The sequence below is a fragment of the Mastomys coucha genome, unplaced genomic scaffold (assembly GCF_008632895.1).
Source record: "Mastomys coucha isolate ucsf_1 unplaced genomic scaffold, UCSF_Mcou_1 pScaffold20, whole genome shotgun sequence".
NCBI classification, from domain to species: Eukaryota; Metazoa; Chordata; class Mammalia; order Rodentia; family Muridae; genus Mastomys; species Mastomys coucha.
This window is the reverse complement of record NW_022196903.1, coordinates 109567881-109588669: the sequence shown is the minus strand read 5'-3', so window position 1 is coordinate 109588669 and position 20789 is coordinate 109567881. Positions and strand designations below refer to the sequence as shown.

The 20789-nt window shown below is 40.2% G+C and overlaps 1 protein-coding gene across 6 annotated transcripts in view; it reads right to left on the bottom strand.

The window, feature by feature from the left end:
- Positions 1-16737, bottom strand: part of Marchf8 (membrane associated ring-CH-type finger 8) — an 86815-nt gene extending 70078 nt beyond the window's left edge. For 2 of the 6 annotated variants that reach the window (XM_031383069.1, XM_031383070.1), the window contains exon 1: positions 16168-16700. The gene's annotated coding sequence lies outside the window, so the exon portion shown is untranslated. Of the gene's footprint in view, positions 1-6044; positions 6631-16167 lie in introns of those variants that run through there. The other 4 variants (XM_031383068.1, XM_031383062.1, XM_031383060.1 and 1 more) reach the window with 4 other exon arrangements.
- Positions 16738-20789: the final 4052 nt, after the last annotated feature.

Genomic DNA, 20789 nt, shown 5'->3' with positions numbered 1-20789 from the left:
ATTACTTCCCATCTACTGTCTTATCTCCCCATCTTCTACTGAAACCTTTCTTGCACAGGAAACCATGGAAGAGAATAGGACACAGCTGAGGACTGGAACTCTGCTAAACAGTTAATTTTACCCAGAACAAAAGTGCTCTTGACTTTCTGGCAGAATTCAAATAGTCTCTATTTAAAGTCATTTAGATCACTATAGACTAAGTCTTGAAAAAAACCATAAAAATACCATTTTCACAGAGAGAGCTCTATGAGGAAGAGTCACTAGACAAAACAAACTACAGATGATACTCTTGCTCTTTTCTCAGAAAATTCTCAGAGATATTAAATATTTAAATAAATTAAATGAGAGAACAAAAAAAAAATAACAAAAATTGGCAGCTTGAAAAAGAATAAAAGCCAATAAGATGGCTCCATAGGATAAGGTACTTACTGCTAGGCCTAAGGATTTGAGTTCCAGGCCCCCAACCCACATGGATGGAAAGAGAGAACTGACTCCATGAACCGTCCTGACTCCACACATGTGATATGGCACACATACATACACACACAAAATAAACAAATATGTGTAACTTTAAACAAGAAAACACTACTTCTAGGAATTATTAAGAATGATTAAAACAAAGCTAAATGAATGAAACAGATTAAACATAGCTAAAAGACCAGTAAAGAATTTTTTCATCATTAAGAAATGAAAAATATTAAAGAGAGACAAGCAGACAAGAACAAAATGGCATGGGCTCCCTGAAGACTATTCACATCCCAGAAAAACAGAGAACATAAGTTACATGTGAGGAGATAAAAGTTGGGCATTTTCAAAAATAAAGGCTAAAAAGATGGCTCAGCAGTAACAAGCACTGGTTGCTTTTCCAGAAAAGCAGGTTCAATTCCCAGCACCCATAAGGCAGCTTACAAGCATCTTTAAATCCAGCCCCAAGGGATCCAATGCCTTCTTCTGGCCTCCCTGGGCACCAAGCATGCAAGTGGTGCAGACACTCATGCTGGAAAAACACCCATACATATACAATAAGATAAGATTTTTTTAATTTTAAAAAGAAAATTATTTTAAAACAAAAAAATAGATGAAAGATTTCAATCTAGATTAAAGAATCACAATACACACAAAATAGTATAAATAGAAGAAACTTTAAACATGGACTTGTTATAATAAATTTCAAAATAAACACAAAGAAAAGATTTAAAAATAGCCAGAAAGACAGGAAATTTCTACAACTGGATCTCACTAGCAATAAGAAAACCCAGGTGACAGCATGATGGCTGTCTTCAGCATACTGACAAAATGAGTTATTGAGTAGCACTTCATAACCAGCAAAATTACCATTCAAGAATGAAGATGAAATACTGATATTACTGTCCCAACAAAGCATGCATGTGTACACACACACACACACACACACACACACACACACACTAACAACGATGATGACACCGAGGAAAGAGGAAGACCAAGAGGAAGACAGAGTGAAAATGTTGAAAACAGCAGCATGTGTAAATCAATATGGTGGTTTCTCAGAAAACTAGGAATCAATCTATGGGTACACTCCACCATACCACAAGGACACTTGATCAACTATGTTCACAGCAGCTTTAATTATAATAGTCAGAACCTGATGTCCCTCAACCGAAGAATGGATAAAGAATGGTACATTTACACAATTAAAAACAATGATATCATGAAATTTGCAGGCAAATGGATGGAACTAGAAAAAAAATCATCCTGAGTGAGGTAACCCAGACCCAAACAGACAAACATGGTAAGTACTCTCTGATAAGTGGATATTAGTCATAAAGTACAGGATAATTGTGCTATAATCCACAGACCCAGAGAAGCTAAGTAATAAGGAGGGCTCAAAGGGGGATGCATGAATCTCACTGTGAAGGGGAAATAGAATAGACATCACAAATGGCTGGGGGAAGGGTCTTGGTGTGGAATGAGGATGGAAACAGTGGGGATCAGATGTGAGAGGATGGAGGGGAAGAATACTAAGAGAAACAACTGGAATAGAGGGGGCATCTCTTGGACAAGCTAGAAACCTAATAAAATGGAAACTCCCAGGAATCTATGAGGGTGACTCCAGCTAAGACTCCTAGGAAAATAGCAATGGGTGATATATAACCTGAACTGGACATACTAAACATGTAACTAGTCGAGACTGCCAGTGGAGGAATTGGGATACCAACCCAGATACAAAACCTTTGACCTATAATTTGTCCTGCCTACAAAATGTGCTGGGGTGAAGGCATACCATGAGAGGGAGCCCACCCCTGCCACTCCCTGCAGAGCCAGGACCCAGAGGTTAGACAGCCCAGAGACAAAGGATAGAACCTAACATGAATGGAAAAAAAAAAAAAGTCAATGAAATGATTCCACTATACTCATCAGATTGGTGCCTAGTCCAATTATCAGAGAGGCTTCAACCTAGCAAATGAGGGAAACCATTGTAGAGACCCACACCAAACATTAGGCTGAGCTTAGGGAATCCTGCAGAAGAGGGGAGGAAGGCTTGGAGAAGCCAGAGGGGTCAAGGACACCACAAGAAAACTCACAGAATCAACTAACTTGGGCTCATAGGGACTCACAGAGACTGAACTGCCAACCAGGGAGCCTTCAAGGGACTGATGTAGACCCTCTGCACATGTGTAACAGTTGTGTAGCTTGGTCTTCATGTGGGACTCCTAACAGAGGGAGCAAGGGTTGCCTCTAACTCTGTTGCCTGCCTGTGGAACCCTTTCCTCCTACTGGATTGCCTCATCTAACATTAATAAGAGAAGAGGTGTCTAGTCTTTTAAACTTGATATGCAGTGGCTGGTTGATATCCATGGGAGGTGTGCCCTTTTCTGAGAAAAAATGGAGGAAAAATAGATGGGGATAGAGGGGAGTGAGAGGCTGCAGTCAGTATGCAAAATAAGTAAATAAATAAATAGGATTAAATATAATATTTAACTAATTTATATAATTAATATAATTTATATAATTAAGTATAGTCTTTAATTATATAGAGAAATAATATAATAAAGAGAAAATTACAAAGTATAACAGGAGAACAGAAAACCACAGGCATAACATCTTTGAACAAAGGGATCTACTTTGCTATTTTTCTGTTTGTCTCCTAGTTTTTCTTTCTTTCTGTATGTATACAAATATTTTTTCACACAGGCACATCACATCTTCTTGCACTCAGAAGCACCATAACAAATCCCTACACTAAAGCTGGGAGTCATTTTGAGCAAGCCACCACCAAAAAGGCCAGGTTGGTGGCACACGCCCACAATCCCAGCACTCAGGAAGCTGAAGTAGAAGGCTCACAAGCCTGTGCAAGGCCATGAAGGCTATATTTGTGAGACTCTGTCTCAAGAAAGGGGAGGGTTACTAACTGTCAAGAGTGCTGGGGAGAGCAGAGTAAGAACTGAGGTGGCAGTGGCTTTATCAAAAGATATCAAAAGCACTTCAAAAGTAGTAATTTCAGGGTTACTAACCAATCTTGCTTTTTTTTTTCAGATGCCAAAAATTTGGCTTAGCTGTATAATCATTAAATATAAAGAGACTACATAAATGTTCCAATTAAGAGGTAGACAGCTAGGAAGACTAGGGAGAGAAAAAAAATACCAAGAGTGTATTAAGCAAAACTAATACAGGGTCCATATATATCGTTCTAATAAATAACTGGATGAATAAACAAGCAGGAGGGAAAACTCTTCCTCACAATAGGAGACAATTAATACAAAAAGAAATCTGGGTGAGAAACCGCACAATTCCAATCTGAGACCAACGAGCAAAAGTCTGATGAGCTACAGGAGAGTTTAACCTCAAGGCACCGGGCGGTGGTGGCACACGCCTTTATTCCCAGTACTTGGGAGGCAGAGGCAGGTGGATTTCTGAGTTCCAGGCCAGCCTAGTCTACAGAGTGAGTTCCAGGACAGACAGGGCTACACAGAGAAACCCTGTCTTGAAAAAACAAAACAAACAAGCAAAAAAAACAAAAAAAAAACAAAAAAAAAAAACCTAACTTCAAAAACTTCAAAGAGAAAAGAAAGCAGTGTCTGGCAGGTACCAATTTCACAAGTTCCCAATGTCATCACTAATATATAACAAACTAATATTATATGGCTACTATTATGTTATGCTGTGAAGAACAGAAATATTTTTGGTTTTTTTATAGTTGCCTAAAATTTAAAACTAAATATAACCATGAGGCAACTACAGAGAAATACAAGTAGGAATATTCTAGAAAATAACTGGCTGGAACCCTTCAAAAACACTGATGTCAAGAACAAAGAAAGATTAAGGAACTACTCCATGTCAAGAGTCTGAGATGACAGCTAAATCCAGGATGACTGTGGATCAGATAGGACAGAACAGTAAGCACAGAAAGACAGCCATGGGCTTACTGCACCCAGAAGGATAACCGTGGACTTGCTGCACTGAGTATGGTCACCACTGCATAGGAAGACAACTTGAGAATTCTAAGAGAAAGAAGAGAAGGGCCTGACTCCTGGGTAAAATACAGCAAGTGGACTCTAACAAAGAGCTGACAGATGGCAGACCCTTACACACTTACACTTTTCTGTAAGCTTGAAGTCATACAGCAATAGACAAACTGGAAAAGTAGAAAAAAATGTTTCAAATAAATACCCCAGAAAAAGACCTTTAATATGTAAGAGCTTTTGGAAGTGGAAGTGTGAGCATGCCCTGGGTTTGATGCCTACCATGATGAAAGGAACAGGCAGGCTGAAGTAGAAAAGAAAGGAGAAAAGCAAAGTACTGTGTAAATAAATGTTTTAAAAATACTAATGTTCAACGGATTAATGGGAAGCAAACAATTTGTAGCCACTTCATAAACAAAATAATGAACTTTACAAAGAAAAAAGAAAAACAGATCAGCTTTACTGGTAAGTACATGATAATGAGATCTTATTTCATAATCAGTAATTTTCTTTTTAAAAATTGGCAAAGACTTTCTAAAATGACCATCTGACAGGAGTCAGAAGTACAAATAACTAATTAGCCAATTTCAAAAAGGTGGTTGAGCAATATAATTCAAGAGCCTTAAAAACACCTTTGTCATTTAAGTTTGTGCTCTCTTAAAGAAATCATCTCAACTGTGGGTTGACACCCACACTCAGTTCCACACATGAGGAGCTGGAGCGATGCCTCAGTGGGTGAGAGCACATGTGGTACAAGCATGACGGCAGCTGGACAGATTCCCTCCAGATTCAGTGAGAGGCCATATGTAGCGGGACCCCTGGCATCTTCCTCTAACCTCCAGGAGCGCAGAGGAGCAATACCTGCTCCACACATACACTCGCGCACATACCTACATACAGACACACACCAAAGATAAAAGACATTCACCAAAGGGGATTTATAGTAGTAAAGTTATTTAGAACAATCTACATGTTTGCAATATGGAAATTAAAGTATAACCACAAATCAATATCCTGTCACTAAAAGATATTAGAATAGAAAAAAGTTGCAAAAAAAAAGTCAAGAGATTAAAGTTTACAAAATGGGTATTCTGGATGATCTTAAGAAAAAAGGAACTCATTACAGTCTAGATTTTAAGAACTAAAAGTGAGCAACAGATGAAAATATTAATGGAAATTAATTAATTAATTAACTAATGGAAATTAATGTGAAAATCTAGTTGAGCCTCTTGCTATGAGACCTAATTTGCTTACCCCTTCTACCCAGCTCAAACAAAGTTAACATTTCTCACCTGGGGGATCCTCCCCACCTTCCCATTTTGCTCCCTCAGCACCTCAAGGCCTACACCTTTCTCAGCTACATTCAGTAAAAATTGGCTGCTTCATATTTACCCATGCATCCACATAACTTCTTACATACCAAAGAAATGGACTTTAGCTATTATACTAAAGATACCTTAAATATGGCAGTTAATCAAATAGAAGTTTCATCTTTTTTTCCTGCTTCTTTCAAATAAAAACATTAAGGAAAACAATCCCTGAAGTTTTCTTTCCTAACCCAAATCCTCAAGGCAGGCTCTTAACAGTACAGACAGCACATACCTAATTATGTTCTGTGAAGTGTCATCTGTTCACTTTCATGTCAAAAGACATTTAACCATCTAATCACTAGCCACCACCCCAAAACACACCCATCTGTGTGCTGCAGTGCCAGCTCTGCCCTACCTACTGAGTCTGACTTCCACTTGTCCACTTCCCACTTGACTAGCAAGCACAGTGGTCAGGGAGAGGAGCAAGGCTGGGAACACTACCAGACAAGGAGTAGGATGACCTTAATCTAGCAGAGGGCTAGGGAGAGGCATCAGTACATCAGTGATCTTCAACAGTAGTCATTTTTGGAGGCATCTTTGCTTGCCATGGCTTTGTAAGTGCTACTGGCAGTTTATAAGAGGCCCAGGATGCTACTGACATCCAACAATGCACAAAGAAGCTTCCCACACAAAGAAAAGTTACTATCATGACAGCATCCAATTCCAATTCATCAGGAAAAAGACAGTGCAGGGTTAGGACAGCTGTGTAGTTTAGGACCTCTAAAACACACACACACACACACACACACACACACACACACACACACACCCCTACCTAAATCAGATGCTACAACAGGGTGGGAGAACTGTTCCTTTGGGTACCAAAATTCTACCTCAGGCACCAGAAACACAAGAAGAGTGGTATGTATGCCTTCTCTTGGCATTATCTTGTGTTTCTTCAAATGCTACTTCCAAGCAGCAACAGTGAGAAGATAACAACTATCAAAACTGCCCAGGCCAGCAAACACCTCCTGCAGAGCTGGCAATGATGACAAGTTGAGCTGAGTATCTCGTCAGGACAGAAGGACTCATGCACAAGCCCGCTTTAGTCAGTCAGGAGAAAGGAAGCAAGTATTGAAGGCCAGCAGTCCAACCTCCAGCATAGCTGAGAAGCAAAACCACCGAAATGTGTCCATTCTGATGAACCCAGAGAGCCTCCCTCGATCTGAACATATGAACAAAATTTAATGATTCTCAGTACACCAGTCCTGAAGTTTCTCTCACAGCATCTGGTCTTCCAACTCCTAGCCTTTTTCTCTTCTCTAGGCTGTGAGATGTCCTTTTGTCCTGAATAGAGTTATACCTAGTATTTTATGTCATACAATTATGAATGGATGACAAGACCACTGAATCTGATCCTCAGGACTGACATAGTATGAGAACTATCCTCTTACCTCCACAAGAGTACCTTGGTACACACACACACACACACACACACACACACACACACAAACACACACAGGTACACACACACAAGTACACATATACACACAGGCATACATATACACAGGTGTACACATACAGGTACACACACAGATACAACACAGAGACACACAGAGACATGCACATAGGTATATACCCAGGTACACATACACAATGAGGCAGAAAGAAAAGCAAGAGCTGACAGTGCACAAGCAGCCACTTGGGAAAGCTGCAGGTGAACTGGAGATTCTGGGCCCTGCCCTCAGCGTTGTACCAATCAGGAAAATATGTAACAGAACTGCAATTTCTTAAAGTTTTGTGGTGACATTTAAAAACTACAGTTGGTAAGTTTTTAAAAATCCCAGTTTGTGATAAATTGCATTTTTATAATTTATAAACTCTTCACTACAATAAATACCTAGGTCAAATGTCAACAGCAAGTGTGTGCTCTTATACATAGATTCTAGCCTCCAATAACTCAGTTAATTTCACAAGGACCCCTATGGAAGGAGTATAATCCCCAGGCCACTGACGGTATGGTAAAATCACAGTGACCAGTAACAGTAGTCATCCTTCCAAGCTCATATTCCATCTGGATAAGTCTCAGAACATCCCTACAACTGTCACAATTCTTTAAAGTATTTATACTTAAAATAAATTCGGCTATGGCATGAAGCACTGAGAGAAGCCTAAAGACAGCTTCATATTCTCAAGCACTTCCTAGAAGTTCTTCCAAGACAGATTTGTACTTTGAGCTGACAGCCGTGAACAAGACAGAGATCTGTACTTTGAGCTGACAACTGTGACTAGAGGGGACTCTGGACAGCCTTCTTCATACACAATATTGTATGCTGTGTGTCCCAGGAAGAACGAAACAGTCTGAGAAGGGGAAGAGCGGGTGTCAATGCCTCCCACTACAGTTCACTACGCCTGAGCAATCAATAGTATTGTATCTTCCCCTTCTTCTTCCAACTATGTTAGATGTCTAATGGGTAAATCCTGGTCACTACATTGTAGGGAAGTGATACCAACCACTTTCAGGTCTGGCTTGAAATGTCAACATTCACCTGAGACCCTCCACCTATCTCTCTCTCTCTCTGCCAGCCTGGCACAGCTACAACTGGAGGAGGTAAGACCAACTTCTGTTGGATTTTGCATTACAAAAATATGTAGTTGTTGCTATTGTTACTACAATACCATATGTAGTGGCTGGTTTTGTGTGTAAACTTGACACAAGCTGGAATTATCACAGAGAAAGGAGCTTCAGGTGAGGAAATGCCTCCATGAGATCCAGCTGTAAGGCATTTTCTCAATTAGTGATCAAGGAGGGAGAGCCCATTGTGGGTGTTGTCATCCCTGGGCTGGTAGTCTTGGGCTCTATAAGAAAGCAAGCTAAGCAAGCCAGTAAGGAACATCCCTCCATAGGCTCTGCATCAGCTCCTGCTACCTGACCTGCTTGAGTTTCTAGTCCTGACTTCCTTTAGTGATCAACAGCAATGTGGGAATGTAAGCTGAATAAACCCTTTCCTCCCAACTTGCTTCTTGATCATGATGTTTGTGCAGGAATAGAAACCCTGACTAAGACACCATATAGCCAGGCAATAGTGGCGCATGCCTTTAATCATATTTTAATTACATTAATTTAATTAATCATAATTTAATCATATTATGCCTTTAATCCCAGTACTTGGGAGGCAGAGGCAGGCAGATTTCTGAGTTTGAGGCCAGCCTGGTCTACAGAGTGAGTTCCAGGACAGACAGGGCTACACAGAGAAACCCTGTCTCAAAAAACCAAAAAAAAAAAAAAAAAAAAAAAAAAAAAAAAAAAAGACACCATATGACAGATATTTTTCAAAATTTTGAGTGTAAACAAATCATTGTGTTCCTATTTCATTGGTCTGGGATGAGGAAAGGCTTTCCCAGAAAAGCACAGAGAAGACGAAAAATGACAAATGGTAAACTTCAGGAAAAAAATTAAAATTTGCATTTGAAGAATTAGAGAGAAAAATTAGACTTAAATGTTTTAAGGATATGGGCTATAGTCACAGACTCCTAGGTGACTCTGTGATTCAACAATGGGTCACTGATTAAATATTAATTATTGATTTCACTAAAAATAGGATTAACAAAACTCAAGAATAGAGGAAAGGTAACTGAAGAGTTTAAGATGGCCAAATCATTTCTCCAGTATGGAAATTAAAACATGATGTGCAAAGCACCTACATTTCATTAATGGAAGCAAAGCTTCAGTAAAGGCAAGCCGCTCCACTACCCAATGCAAATCCTCAACAGCCCCATTTCCAGGGCTCTAGAAGGTAATAATCATCCCACAAATGTTTAAATATCTATATACAAGAACAGCTACTGCTACACCATTATAAAAGGGAAAAACTGGGGCATAATAAGTGCCTACCAATAGAGGAACACACGAGTGAGTTATGTATCTAAGCATCCACACCATCTTCTCCCCACAAGTTTTCTTCTTCGAGATGAGGTTTTACTATGAGGCCAGGCTGGCATTGAGTTTCTGACACCCCAACCCCAGTCAGCTGGTAAATTTGAGTTGCTTCTCTGTTTGAGCTATTCTAAAGCACAGGTTTATGTGTTAAGGTTTGGTGTAGTCATATTTATATTCTTCATGGGTATATTACCTGGAAGTGCAACTGTAATGTCAAGGTGTATCACTGGACAAAAGCACTGGAGACTCTGCCACTGTTGCACATTTTCACTTGACCAGATATGGAGATTCCAATTCCCCACAGCCACACCAACAGTTTTTATATCTATCTTTTCAAAATTTTAGTAATTCTAAGTGTGATGAGTTATTTCACTATAAATGGGGAAGGGATTGAACTTCTGGCCTTGTGCTTATGACCCAAGTTAGACTTCTGATTACATCCTAGATCTTTACTGTAATCTTTATTTGTGTTTCCTTTCAGCATTTTATTTTTGTGTGTTTACTAGTCAGCTGTTTGTCTTATCTGAAGAAATACCCATTCAAATCCTTTGCTTACTTTCTGGTTGAGCTTTCTCTTTACATTGTTAGGTTAGCATGCTAGTGGTAGAATCAGAGAGTATGAAGTACTTACTACTGTCTTGCTGATGTGTAAGAAGAGCTCTTTAAGCATACCGATACTGGACCTTCATTAGATAATTGATTTTCAAACACTAAACACTGGTGAGCATACAGACGGTAGAACAGGAACTCTCTGACACTGCTAATAGGAAAATGAAACAGTCCAACTATACGAAAACACACTTCAGCAATCAAGAGGCACTGGCTGTCCCTGCTACAGCTCCATTCAACCAGCTTCTGCATCAGGCTACAATCTCACATCAGACATACAACCAAAAAATAAAATAAAATAAAGTCTACATGCTCAGGTGCTCAGGTCATAATGCAAAAACACAAACAATAAACAACATGAAAGGCCAAGACAATTTTGTCCTTATTCAGTCCATATATATGTATATATGATTGGGCTGAAGATATGGAGGTGTGTGTGTGTGTGTGTGTGTGTGTGTGTGTGTGTATCCATAACTATCCAGATAAATACAGAGAAAGAGATAGAGATAGAGATAGAGATAGAGATAGAGATAGAGATAGAGATAGAGATAGATGGAGCTGGAGATAGAGACAGAGATAGATATCCAGTGAGAATTACCTAGATGGACTCCAGGACAGAATTTAAAAGAACAATTCCAAACTTTATCAAACATTTCAAAGGAATTTAAAAATGATGCGGAGAGGGCAGTTCCACGAATTTAATGAGGATATTAGTATATGTCTGAGTGATAGCCAAGAAAACATAAATATATGACTGAATGAAATGACAATGACAATCCGAGATTTGAAAACTGGATTCAGTAAAAAGCTAAAAATACTGACGAGAGATGAGCTGAAATGAAACTCAGTGATGTGACTAGAAAACTCAAGGGAGAGCCTGGGAAGGAGAAGGGATCAAAGAGAAGGAGGGTACCCAGACTTGAAGATGGAGAAGATTTGAACTACTCAAGCACAAACTATGAAAAGTTAAAAAAAAAAAAAAAAAAAAAAAAAAAAAAAACAAACAGATGAAAAGAACACATAAACCAGCTGGACACCTTGCAAAGTCATCTAATTATAGGCACAGATGAAGACAGAAATTCCCGATCAACTACACAGGCCAGATCTTCAACAAGACCACAAAACAGACGTCCCTAAATTGAGGAAAGACATACTCAAATCAAGTAGACATGACCAGAAAAGAAACTCCTCACAGCAGATTATAGTATTTAATATTTAATATTTAGTATTTAATAGACATAACAAGAAGAGAGTGCTGGGAGAAATAGAAGGGGAGAACGCACACATCACACATAAGGGAAACCCATCAGAGCAATGGCTGAATTCTAACGGAAAGTTTCCAAAGCCATCAGAGCCTAAACCAATGCTCTTGAAGTTCTAATGGACCACGGATGACAACCTAGACTATTGTACCCAGCAAAACTGTCGGGATTGAAGGGCAAAGAAAAACTTTCCACTATACAAAGAGGCTTAAAGAAATCACTTCCAAGATGGGAGAGATAGCCCAGCATTTAAAAACAGAATGCTCTTCCAGAAGACCTTGGTTCAATTTCAGGCACTCACAAGGTGACTCTTACCTCTCTGTCACTCTAACTGTAAGGGATCCAATGCACTCTTCTGGCCTCTGCAACCCCAGACACATACACAGTGCACATATATGCAGGCAGACACTTACACACATAAAATAATAAATTCATTTCCAACAAACCAGCCCTAGAATAATTAAAAGCAATACTCAGGACTGAATAAATGAATAAGCACATCCAAAAGAATATTGAAAGAAGACAAATGAAGCTGTAATACTGAAACACAAAATAGGACTAAGACATAAGTAAAACAAATGAAAAACCCTCCCCAAGATGGCAGTCATCAACAAACTGTTTCAATAGTAACTGAAAGTAATAAAGTAAGTTAAATAGTAACATATTAGTAACCCCAGTTCCCAATTGAAAGACACAGGTTTGTTGAATTAATTAAGAAACAAAATCCACCTATCTTCTGTCTACAAGAAACACATCTTAATTTCAGAGACAGGAGCCTCCTTAAAGTGAAAAGATGGAAAAAATATATAAGCTGCTTAGTTGTTTTGTCAACTTGACCCAAGCTAGGGTCATTTAGGAAGAAAAACTTCTATTGAGAAAAATATTCTCAACAGATTGGCCTGTGGGCAAGTCTGTGGAGCATATTCTTAATTAACAATTGATGTGGGAGGCCCTAGCTCACAGTGGGCAGTGCCACCCCTGGGCAAATGGTCTTCAATGCTATAATAAAGCAGGCTGAGTAAGCCATAGGAAGCAAGCCGGTAATCAGCTTTTTTTTCTATGGCCTCTGCTTCAGTTCCTGCCTCAAGTTCCTGTCCTGACTCCTCTTCATGACAGACTTTAAGCCATAAGCTGAAATAAACCATTTTCTCCTCAAGTTTTGTTTTGTTGGTCATAGAGCTTATCACAGCAACAGAAAACAAACAAATACACCATTCCAAGCAAATGGGACCAGAAAGCAAGCGTCTCTATCCTGATAAGACAAAATAGACTTCAAATTAAAACTAAACAGAAGCCAACATCACCCTAACTGGAGAAAAAATAGAAGCAGTACATTAAAATCAGATTAAGATAGGCCTACCCACTAACCCTACTCCTTTTCAATATAGTGCTCAAAGCAGTAGCTAGAGCAATAAAACAAGAGAAGGAAATTAAAGGAATATTAAGAGGAAAAGAAGTCAAATTACCCATCTGCAGAGGATACCTTACACATAAGAAATCTCAGTTTCATCAGAAAGCTTCTGGAAACAGACACCCCTTTTGGCAAAATGGCTGCATGCAAATCACCTTACAAAATTCAGTAGCTTTTCTTTTTTGTTTGTTTGTTTTTTTTGTTTGTTTGTTTGTTTGTTTTTGTGGTTTTGGTTTTGGTTTTTCATGACAGGGTTTCTCTGGCTGCCCTGAAACTCACTCTGTAGACCAGGCTGGCCTCAAACTGAGATCCAACTACCTCTGCCTCCTGAGTGCTGGGATTAAAGGTATACACCACCACTACCTGTTTCAGTTCAGTAGCTGTTCTGACACCGATAACACTTAGAACAGGAAATTATGGACATAATTCCATTATCCTCAAAGAAAATAAAATATCTAGGAATAAACCTAACCGACGAGGTGAAAGACCTCTACAATAACAACTTCAAATCTCTGAATAAGGAGAATGAGAAATACACTAAAAAATGGAAAGATCAGCCAGGCAGTGGTGGCACACACCTTTAATCCCAGCACTTTGGAGGCAGAGGCAGGCGAACTTCTGAGTTCAGGGGCAGTCGCTCCACAGAGAAATCCTGTCTTGAAAAACCAAAAAACAAAACAAAAAACTACAATCCTAGAGAAGACCCTGCTTTGTAAATCAGCATAATTTCTAACTGAACTATAACTGCTTATCCTCAGACCCACAAACAAGTACAGCTCTCACTCCTTATCAAAGAAGCTGCTTTCTCTGGCAGACAGGAACCATTACAGAAAGCCACAAGGTGAGCAAAATGTAGAGAGCAACGGCTGCTGGCTGAACAGCCCTAACTGATAGATCTACACTACCACTATGACTCAAGGAACAGATCAGAAGGGGGCAAAGATGAAGGAGTCAGATGCCCATGATGTCTGCTACAAGATAGTGTCTTCTGGAGATGACAGGGAAGCTGCTGCCACAAAATCTCATCAGTTTGGTTGCTTAGGGAAGACCTAACCAAGACAGCACCTTTTGACATGACAATGTAGATGAGGGAAATCTCACAGGCCCCACCCTTGGAAGAAGAGCTAGAGGCAATTAATCGCTGCTGAGAGAGAGCAAATCAATCTTCGCCAGGGATAAGCTTGCTGATAGGTTACCCAATCCTCCAATCTCAAGTGGTCTGCCTTAACCACATATATATATACAAGCAACACTAAACGAACAAGAGGTTGAATTCATAAGAGTGTGTGTGTGTGTGTGTGTGTGTGTATGTGTGTGTGTGTGTGTGTGTGTGTGTGTGGAAAACAATAATAAAGAATAAGAGGCTAAGAGGCCATGTGTTTCAGAGGGAGCTGTGAGGGCACAGGGAGAAATGGAGAGAGTGAGGAGATGATGTCAATACAGTACTCATGTATGACATTAAAAACAACTGGCTGTGGGCTGCAGACCAGAGGCAGAGCAGTTGCCTGGTTTGTGTGAGACCCTGTGTTCAATCCTCAGAAAGAAAAGTGAAGAAACAGAACATGGTAAAGGAAAAAGAGTGACAGAACCCCTGTGGCAGAAGATGCTCTTCAAGTACATGGTTCACCTGACAGTAAAGAGGGCTCTTCATTTTTCACTCCCATTGGTTGACTGTTTTGGAATTGGACACTGGACAAAGGTCCTATGTGTGCTACGCATTCCCCCTACTACAGAACCACATCTGCAGCCCCCAACAGGGAAGCTTAAGGAGAGAATCTATTCCATCCTATCTTGGCCTTGAGCTAATTTTTTGCTAGTGCTAGTTTAAATGGCACAAACGTGCTAGACTTAAAACAGTCATATTTAGCAACAAAAGTAAGTGAACAGTTAAACTTTGTTTTCAAATACATGATAAATTTGTTTTTAGTGTAGGTATGTTCTGCATAGTTTGTGTTTATCTGAAATTCATATTTAATTTCGAATCCTGTATTTTATCTGACAATCCTAGATGTGGCCAAGACACGAAACACAATTTCCACATCCAGAGAAGAATCTAACAACCAAACCAAACAACAATAAACAAACAGACAAAAGCCTAGTTTGCCTAAACTTAAAGAGAAGGTAAAGGAAGGACTTGTCTTGGAAAAGAAAATATACTGCACCTGGGTGGCACAGATATTAGACTACCAACATCCACTCCTCTCACAGAGGACAAACTTTTTAAACTGTGGTTTCTGCCTCTCCGTTCCCACTGCCAGGATTATAGGCATGCACCACCATGCCCAGCAGTTTTCCCTGCTAACATCAAAGTTCAGTACATCTCTTATCAATAAAATCTCCAGAAACAAGAAGTTAGGCAAGTACGCACTGCTCTTTATTTTAACTTCCTTGGTAATTTCACACTCTGCATACCCTCATTCACTGTATCAAACAGGATATTTTGTTTGATTTTATTGAACATAGGGTCTCACACACTGAATCTCTCAAAATTCAAATTTTCCTTGCTTCAGATTTTCAACATTTCGTTTTTTTAAAGTGCCCACGTCATTCCATAACTCTGACAAGTGTAATCCATACATTCTTTCTCACAGAACGTAATTTGAGTATTCTAAATGAAGTGTTCCACTCCCATTTTGAGTAGCTAACCAACCAAGTAGATCTGAAGTCTACTATATAAACGTATGCTTGCAGTCCCTCCTGGGACTGACCAGAAATACTGGTGCTTTTTCCAAGAGGTAAGTTATTTCTCTAATTGCATAACATATAATCAAACAAAATAAAGAAAAAATAATGGAAAAGGTCATACTTCCTATTTTTCTTGAGACATCATCAAATTAACAAAAACAAAAAACAAACATCAAGAAAAAAAAACAAAACTACTCCATAATAAATCTTGACAGCGTATGACCACTGTGTGTCTTTACGTGGGGGAGACAAGGAAGCAGAAAAGGGCTGGCTGTCTTTCTTTCTTCCTTTGTTTTTTCTTTCAAACGGGCTTTCAGAGAAGAGTGTTTTCTTTTAAAGGCAGGTTTCGTCGCCTTAAAGAGACGTGAGAGCAAGACCATGAACCATTATGATTCTCCCCTAATAATTTCTCTATTAAAAACTCGACTCCGATGAAGGAGAATCCAAGAAAAAAATTTTTTTTTAAAGACAAGCAACTGGGCGGCGATTAAAATGCAAAGCAGCCTACCTACGCTTTCCCTCCAGCGCTTCTACTTGAGCAGCACCCTCCAGACGCCACGTCAGGCACTCAGAGGACAGGAATCCACACTTCCATCTCGGACGTGGAGACTGGAGCAGAGGCAGCAGCAGGCAGGGCGGCTGGGTGCACGTCCTCCCAGCCCAGTCGGGGCAGGGCTTCACCTGAGAGCGCCCGAGACCTGCGGCCGCCCGCGGGCTGGGGGACCGGACCCCGCCCCACAGCACGCGGCCTCTCTCAGGCCGAAACCTCCGCGCACCCACCTGTCGCGGCCTCGCAGCGGCCACACCCCTGGCGGCCCGGAGCGCGCGGCCCCGCCACGCCGCTCCTCGGCGCAAGCAGCTCAGGTGGGCGCGAAGCTCCACGCGCGGCCCGCTTCCTGCATGACACAGGCCGCCGGACGCCGCAGGGCCGCTGGGTCAGCGCGCAGCCGACACCACCCAGCGGAGAGGACGCCGACTGACCGGTCACGTGACTCGACGGTCACGTGCCCCGCCGCGCCTCAGGCCAATGCGTTGCTGAGGCGACCCGGGGCGCCGGGAAGGCGGGGTAGCGACGGCGGCCCTCTGGGAGGTTGGCGCTGGGTGAGGCTGGTGTTAGACTCCGCCCGGCTTCACCGGCTCGGGGTACAGAAAGGTAAACCTTCCGGTGCGTGGAGCCTGCCAATGGAAGTGGGAGCGAGAACTAAGCTAAGCAGTAAAACGTTTGTGGGTATGGACGAACAGGGTTTTGGTTTTTTGTTTTTGCTCTCGCTCCCTAACCTACAGAGATTCTGATTGTATATGGTATGGATATGTAAATATGTTATTCATAATTTTTATGAGGACGTTGCTGTCCATGTAGACAGGTATGAGTAAATATTTGATTCTACTTTGTCTACATTAAACCCTTCCCTGATTATACCTGTACAGTGGTGTTCTTTGTGACTTGTCCCCGCCCCGGTACTGTTGGTTGGACCCAGGGATTCTCGCACAAACTATCACTGAGTTTCATCCCTAGCTCTTACTATTTCTTACCATTCTAATTTCCCTAAGTCACACCTTACAGAAGGAGAGGTTTGGCCACTGGCAATTTTATTTATGCAATAACGTTTATTACATGGTACATTAAAGTTTTTAAAATAATTATTTATACAGTGTAGATGAGTACACTGTAGCTGTCTTCAGACACACCAGAAGAGGGCATCAGATCCCTTTACAGATGGTTGTGAGCCACCATGTGGTTGCTGGGAATTGAACTCAGGACCTTTCAGAAGAGCAATCAGTGCTCTTAACCACTAAGCCACCTCTCCAGCCCTAAAGTTTTTCTTGTTTTTTTTTTTTTTTCCTTTGTTTTTTGGGTTTTTGTTTTTGTTTTTGTTTTTAATTCATGAGAAATTTGTAAAGAAATCCCTGCAGTACTCCACAATTTTCCATTATCTAGAAGTAGGACTGTTAGTTTAGCTAATCAAGTTACTTGGCATACTCAAATATGCTGATCGATTTGCATACTTGGCTGTTTAGAGAGCAAACTGTCAAGACACAAAACATCTGGATCCTTTCAGCAGAGCAAAAACGGGTTTGTTCCTGTAAATCCCCTTGAAAGCAGCATTCATACAGAAGATGTAATGGTGATTTACTTTTTTCATGCAAATATTTGCTGTGAGCAGCAGCAGCTCCAACCTGAATCTTCCTGAGAGAATCTTCCTGCCTTGGTGGCAGGAGGCTTTCTATGAGACAGGACAAAACTTCCATTAGTATAGTATATGCCTACAGTGGATGAGCAATAGTCGGTTAAGTGATTTGGGGTGTGGAAGCCTGCCATCCTACTGTAGGAAGTGACGAGGACTTCCAAGTTCTAGAGGTGTCTCAGTAGTTGTGGAGCTGGAAAGATTATTATTTAGGCAAAGCTAGAGAGGCCTAACTCAAGAATCACTAACTACCCAAGAGATTTCTGAAGCCTCTCTTCATGTCTAAAACAAAGCTCAGAGTCCTGAGACCAAAATTGTGCATCTGTCCAAACAAGGAAACAGTCCGGAAGTGGGAAGAAGCCCCTGTACTTAGAATGTAAAGCTGCTGATAAATGAATTGCTTAGAGGTGACCATGTGCTCAGTCCAAGAAGCCTTGTGGCCTTTGGGAAAATCCTCCTCTCTGTGCTAATGGGGATGACTTCCCCCTCCTATATTGTAGATTATGGGATGACAAGTGAGACTGAGCCAGGAGACCAATGTTATAGAACTAGTTGCACTCAACTCTCCAAATGGTTAAGCACATGAAGCACTTACTGGTTTGTCAGTTACAGGTTCATTGTAAATAAAAGATGCTGTTACAGTCAATGTTAGTGTGCATGTGTATTTTCTGCCTCTGGGAGGTCTTCAAGAGATCATGAATTCAAAGTCAAGCCTAGACTACATAGTTGACCTAAAAAAAAAAATGTGACAAAATATACTGCTAGTGTCTATGATCATAATGGCATTGAACACGTGGATCTGAAGTGTGAAGAATAACAGAAACAAATTAAGAGATGAAAGCTATGTCTTTTCAAGGGCTGTGGAAAAGCAGCCCTTGAATCCACACATCCTGATTTTAAGTCTTGGACGGTTTTCCACAGTGCAACACCTGGGACAGCTTATGAAAAGGGTTCCTTCTGTTTCTATTTTGGGGAATAGTTTGAAGAGTGTTGGTATTAGGTCTTCTTTGAAGGTCTGATAGAATTCTGCACTAAACCTATCTGGTCCTGGGCTTTTTTTGTTTGGGAGACATTTAATGACTGCTCCTATGTTTTTGTTTTTGTTTTTGTTTTTGTTTTTGAGTGGTTATGGGAAAAGCTTATTTTTTGAAGAGAAGACTACTCTCCATTCCCTTTCTCCACACAAGGTAGTGCATGCTCATGATCCTAGTGTTTGGAAAGCTGAAGCAGCATTGAGAATTCCAGGCTTGGGGTACACTGTGAAACTCACCAAAAAGAGAAGAGTGGTGGTGTAGCTGAGTGGTGTGTTAACATGCTCAAAGCACTAGGTTCCATGCCAGCACTGAAAAAAATCAATTTAAAAAATGTGACTTGGTCAGCAAGGAAGTTAATTTCACCATGTGCTCAGGCTTCGAGGCTTTTTATTCCTTCATGTCCAAGGCCGTGTATTTCCATGCCAGAGAGGCCGTCAAACCACTGTCTCATGCCTCAGGGACAGGCCAGGGTGTACTGTCATAAGGGTGATGATGGCATCTTAGCAGGCCTGGAGAAGACATGTGATCACAAAGGTTATCTCTTTTTAAGATCTGATTGATTTGCCTTGCTAGGCTTGGGAGTTGCTTTAGGAACTGTCATCCCTCACTGCTTTTCCCTTTTGCAGTAGTTATGTCTATCCTAGGACTGACCATTGTTGGATTTTAGAAGCATAACATTTTCTGATTTCACAGGTTTATAGCTGGAGAGGAATTTTGCTTCAGGTTGAATCAGACCCAGTCTTACCTACATCTGATGTAGATGGCATTTAAGATAGAATGGACTATTAAGCCTTTTGAAACAAGAGCGTGGGACTGAGGGGCTGTGGGGCAAAAAAGAATTTTCCATTTATACTATGGATTTGTGGGGCCAATAGTGGAGTATTGTGGAATGAATTCATATATTTCACCAAAATTCACACTGATGCCTTAACACCCAATGTGCTTTCAATAGATTTAAGGACATCATTGTGTTAGGTCATAGTAGGGCCTATACTTCGCTTGGACTAGTCTAGTATCTTCATTAGAAGACATACTGGAGGATTTATATTCTTGGTTCCTTTCCTGGATGACTTGATCTCAATTTTATGTGATAATATAACAAGCACTTAGCCCATATGCTAGCTAGAAACCTCTACAAGTGGACACTGCCAGACCTACACATCACACTTCCAGGCGCTGGAACTGTCCTGACACAATTGCCACTCAAGCAACCTAGTCTGTAGTATTTTATTCTGACAACCTGAGCAGACCACTATGCTGAGAAAAAGTGGAGGCATCTCACAACCTTCACCAGTGACAGTACACAAAATGACAGAGTATCAACATATGTTGATTATTATTATATATATTGATGGTGACTGCTAGAAAAAGAGGGTAACAAAAAAAAATCAGGTCTTTGATGAAAACTTGACTTTTCTAGTTTAAAATATATATATAACTTTTAAAATTTAAATATATTTATATGAATATATAAATTTTAAATATACATTACTTTCACTAGAAATTGAAAACATTTAACAATGTTAAAGGGAAGTTAAAACCCATTCATGTCCTTAGTCATTCAGATATTTTACATCCTAGCAACTTGTAAATTTCACTCAGTTTTTTAAAATTGGAAATCAACTTATCTCACTTCTTAAATTTAGAACATTTTATAGTTTTATTTTGAAACCAATTATTTTAATTATTTTTTAATCCATCCATAAACATCCTAAAACCATCTTGTGTTCAAAAGTGGTACATTTATCATGATGGGTTAAAAATCATTTCATTTCTAAGAGAAAATTCCTGTCTCTATTTTACAATTAAATCACTTCATAAGTACTAATATAAAGCATATAAACATTTTATTTTCCGGATGTAAGGAGCTGAAGGGATTTGCAGCCCAATACAAGGAACAACAATATGAT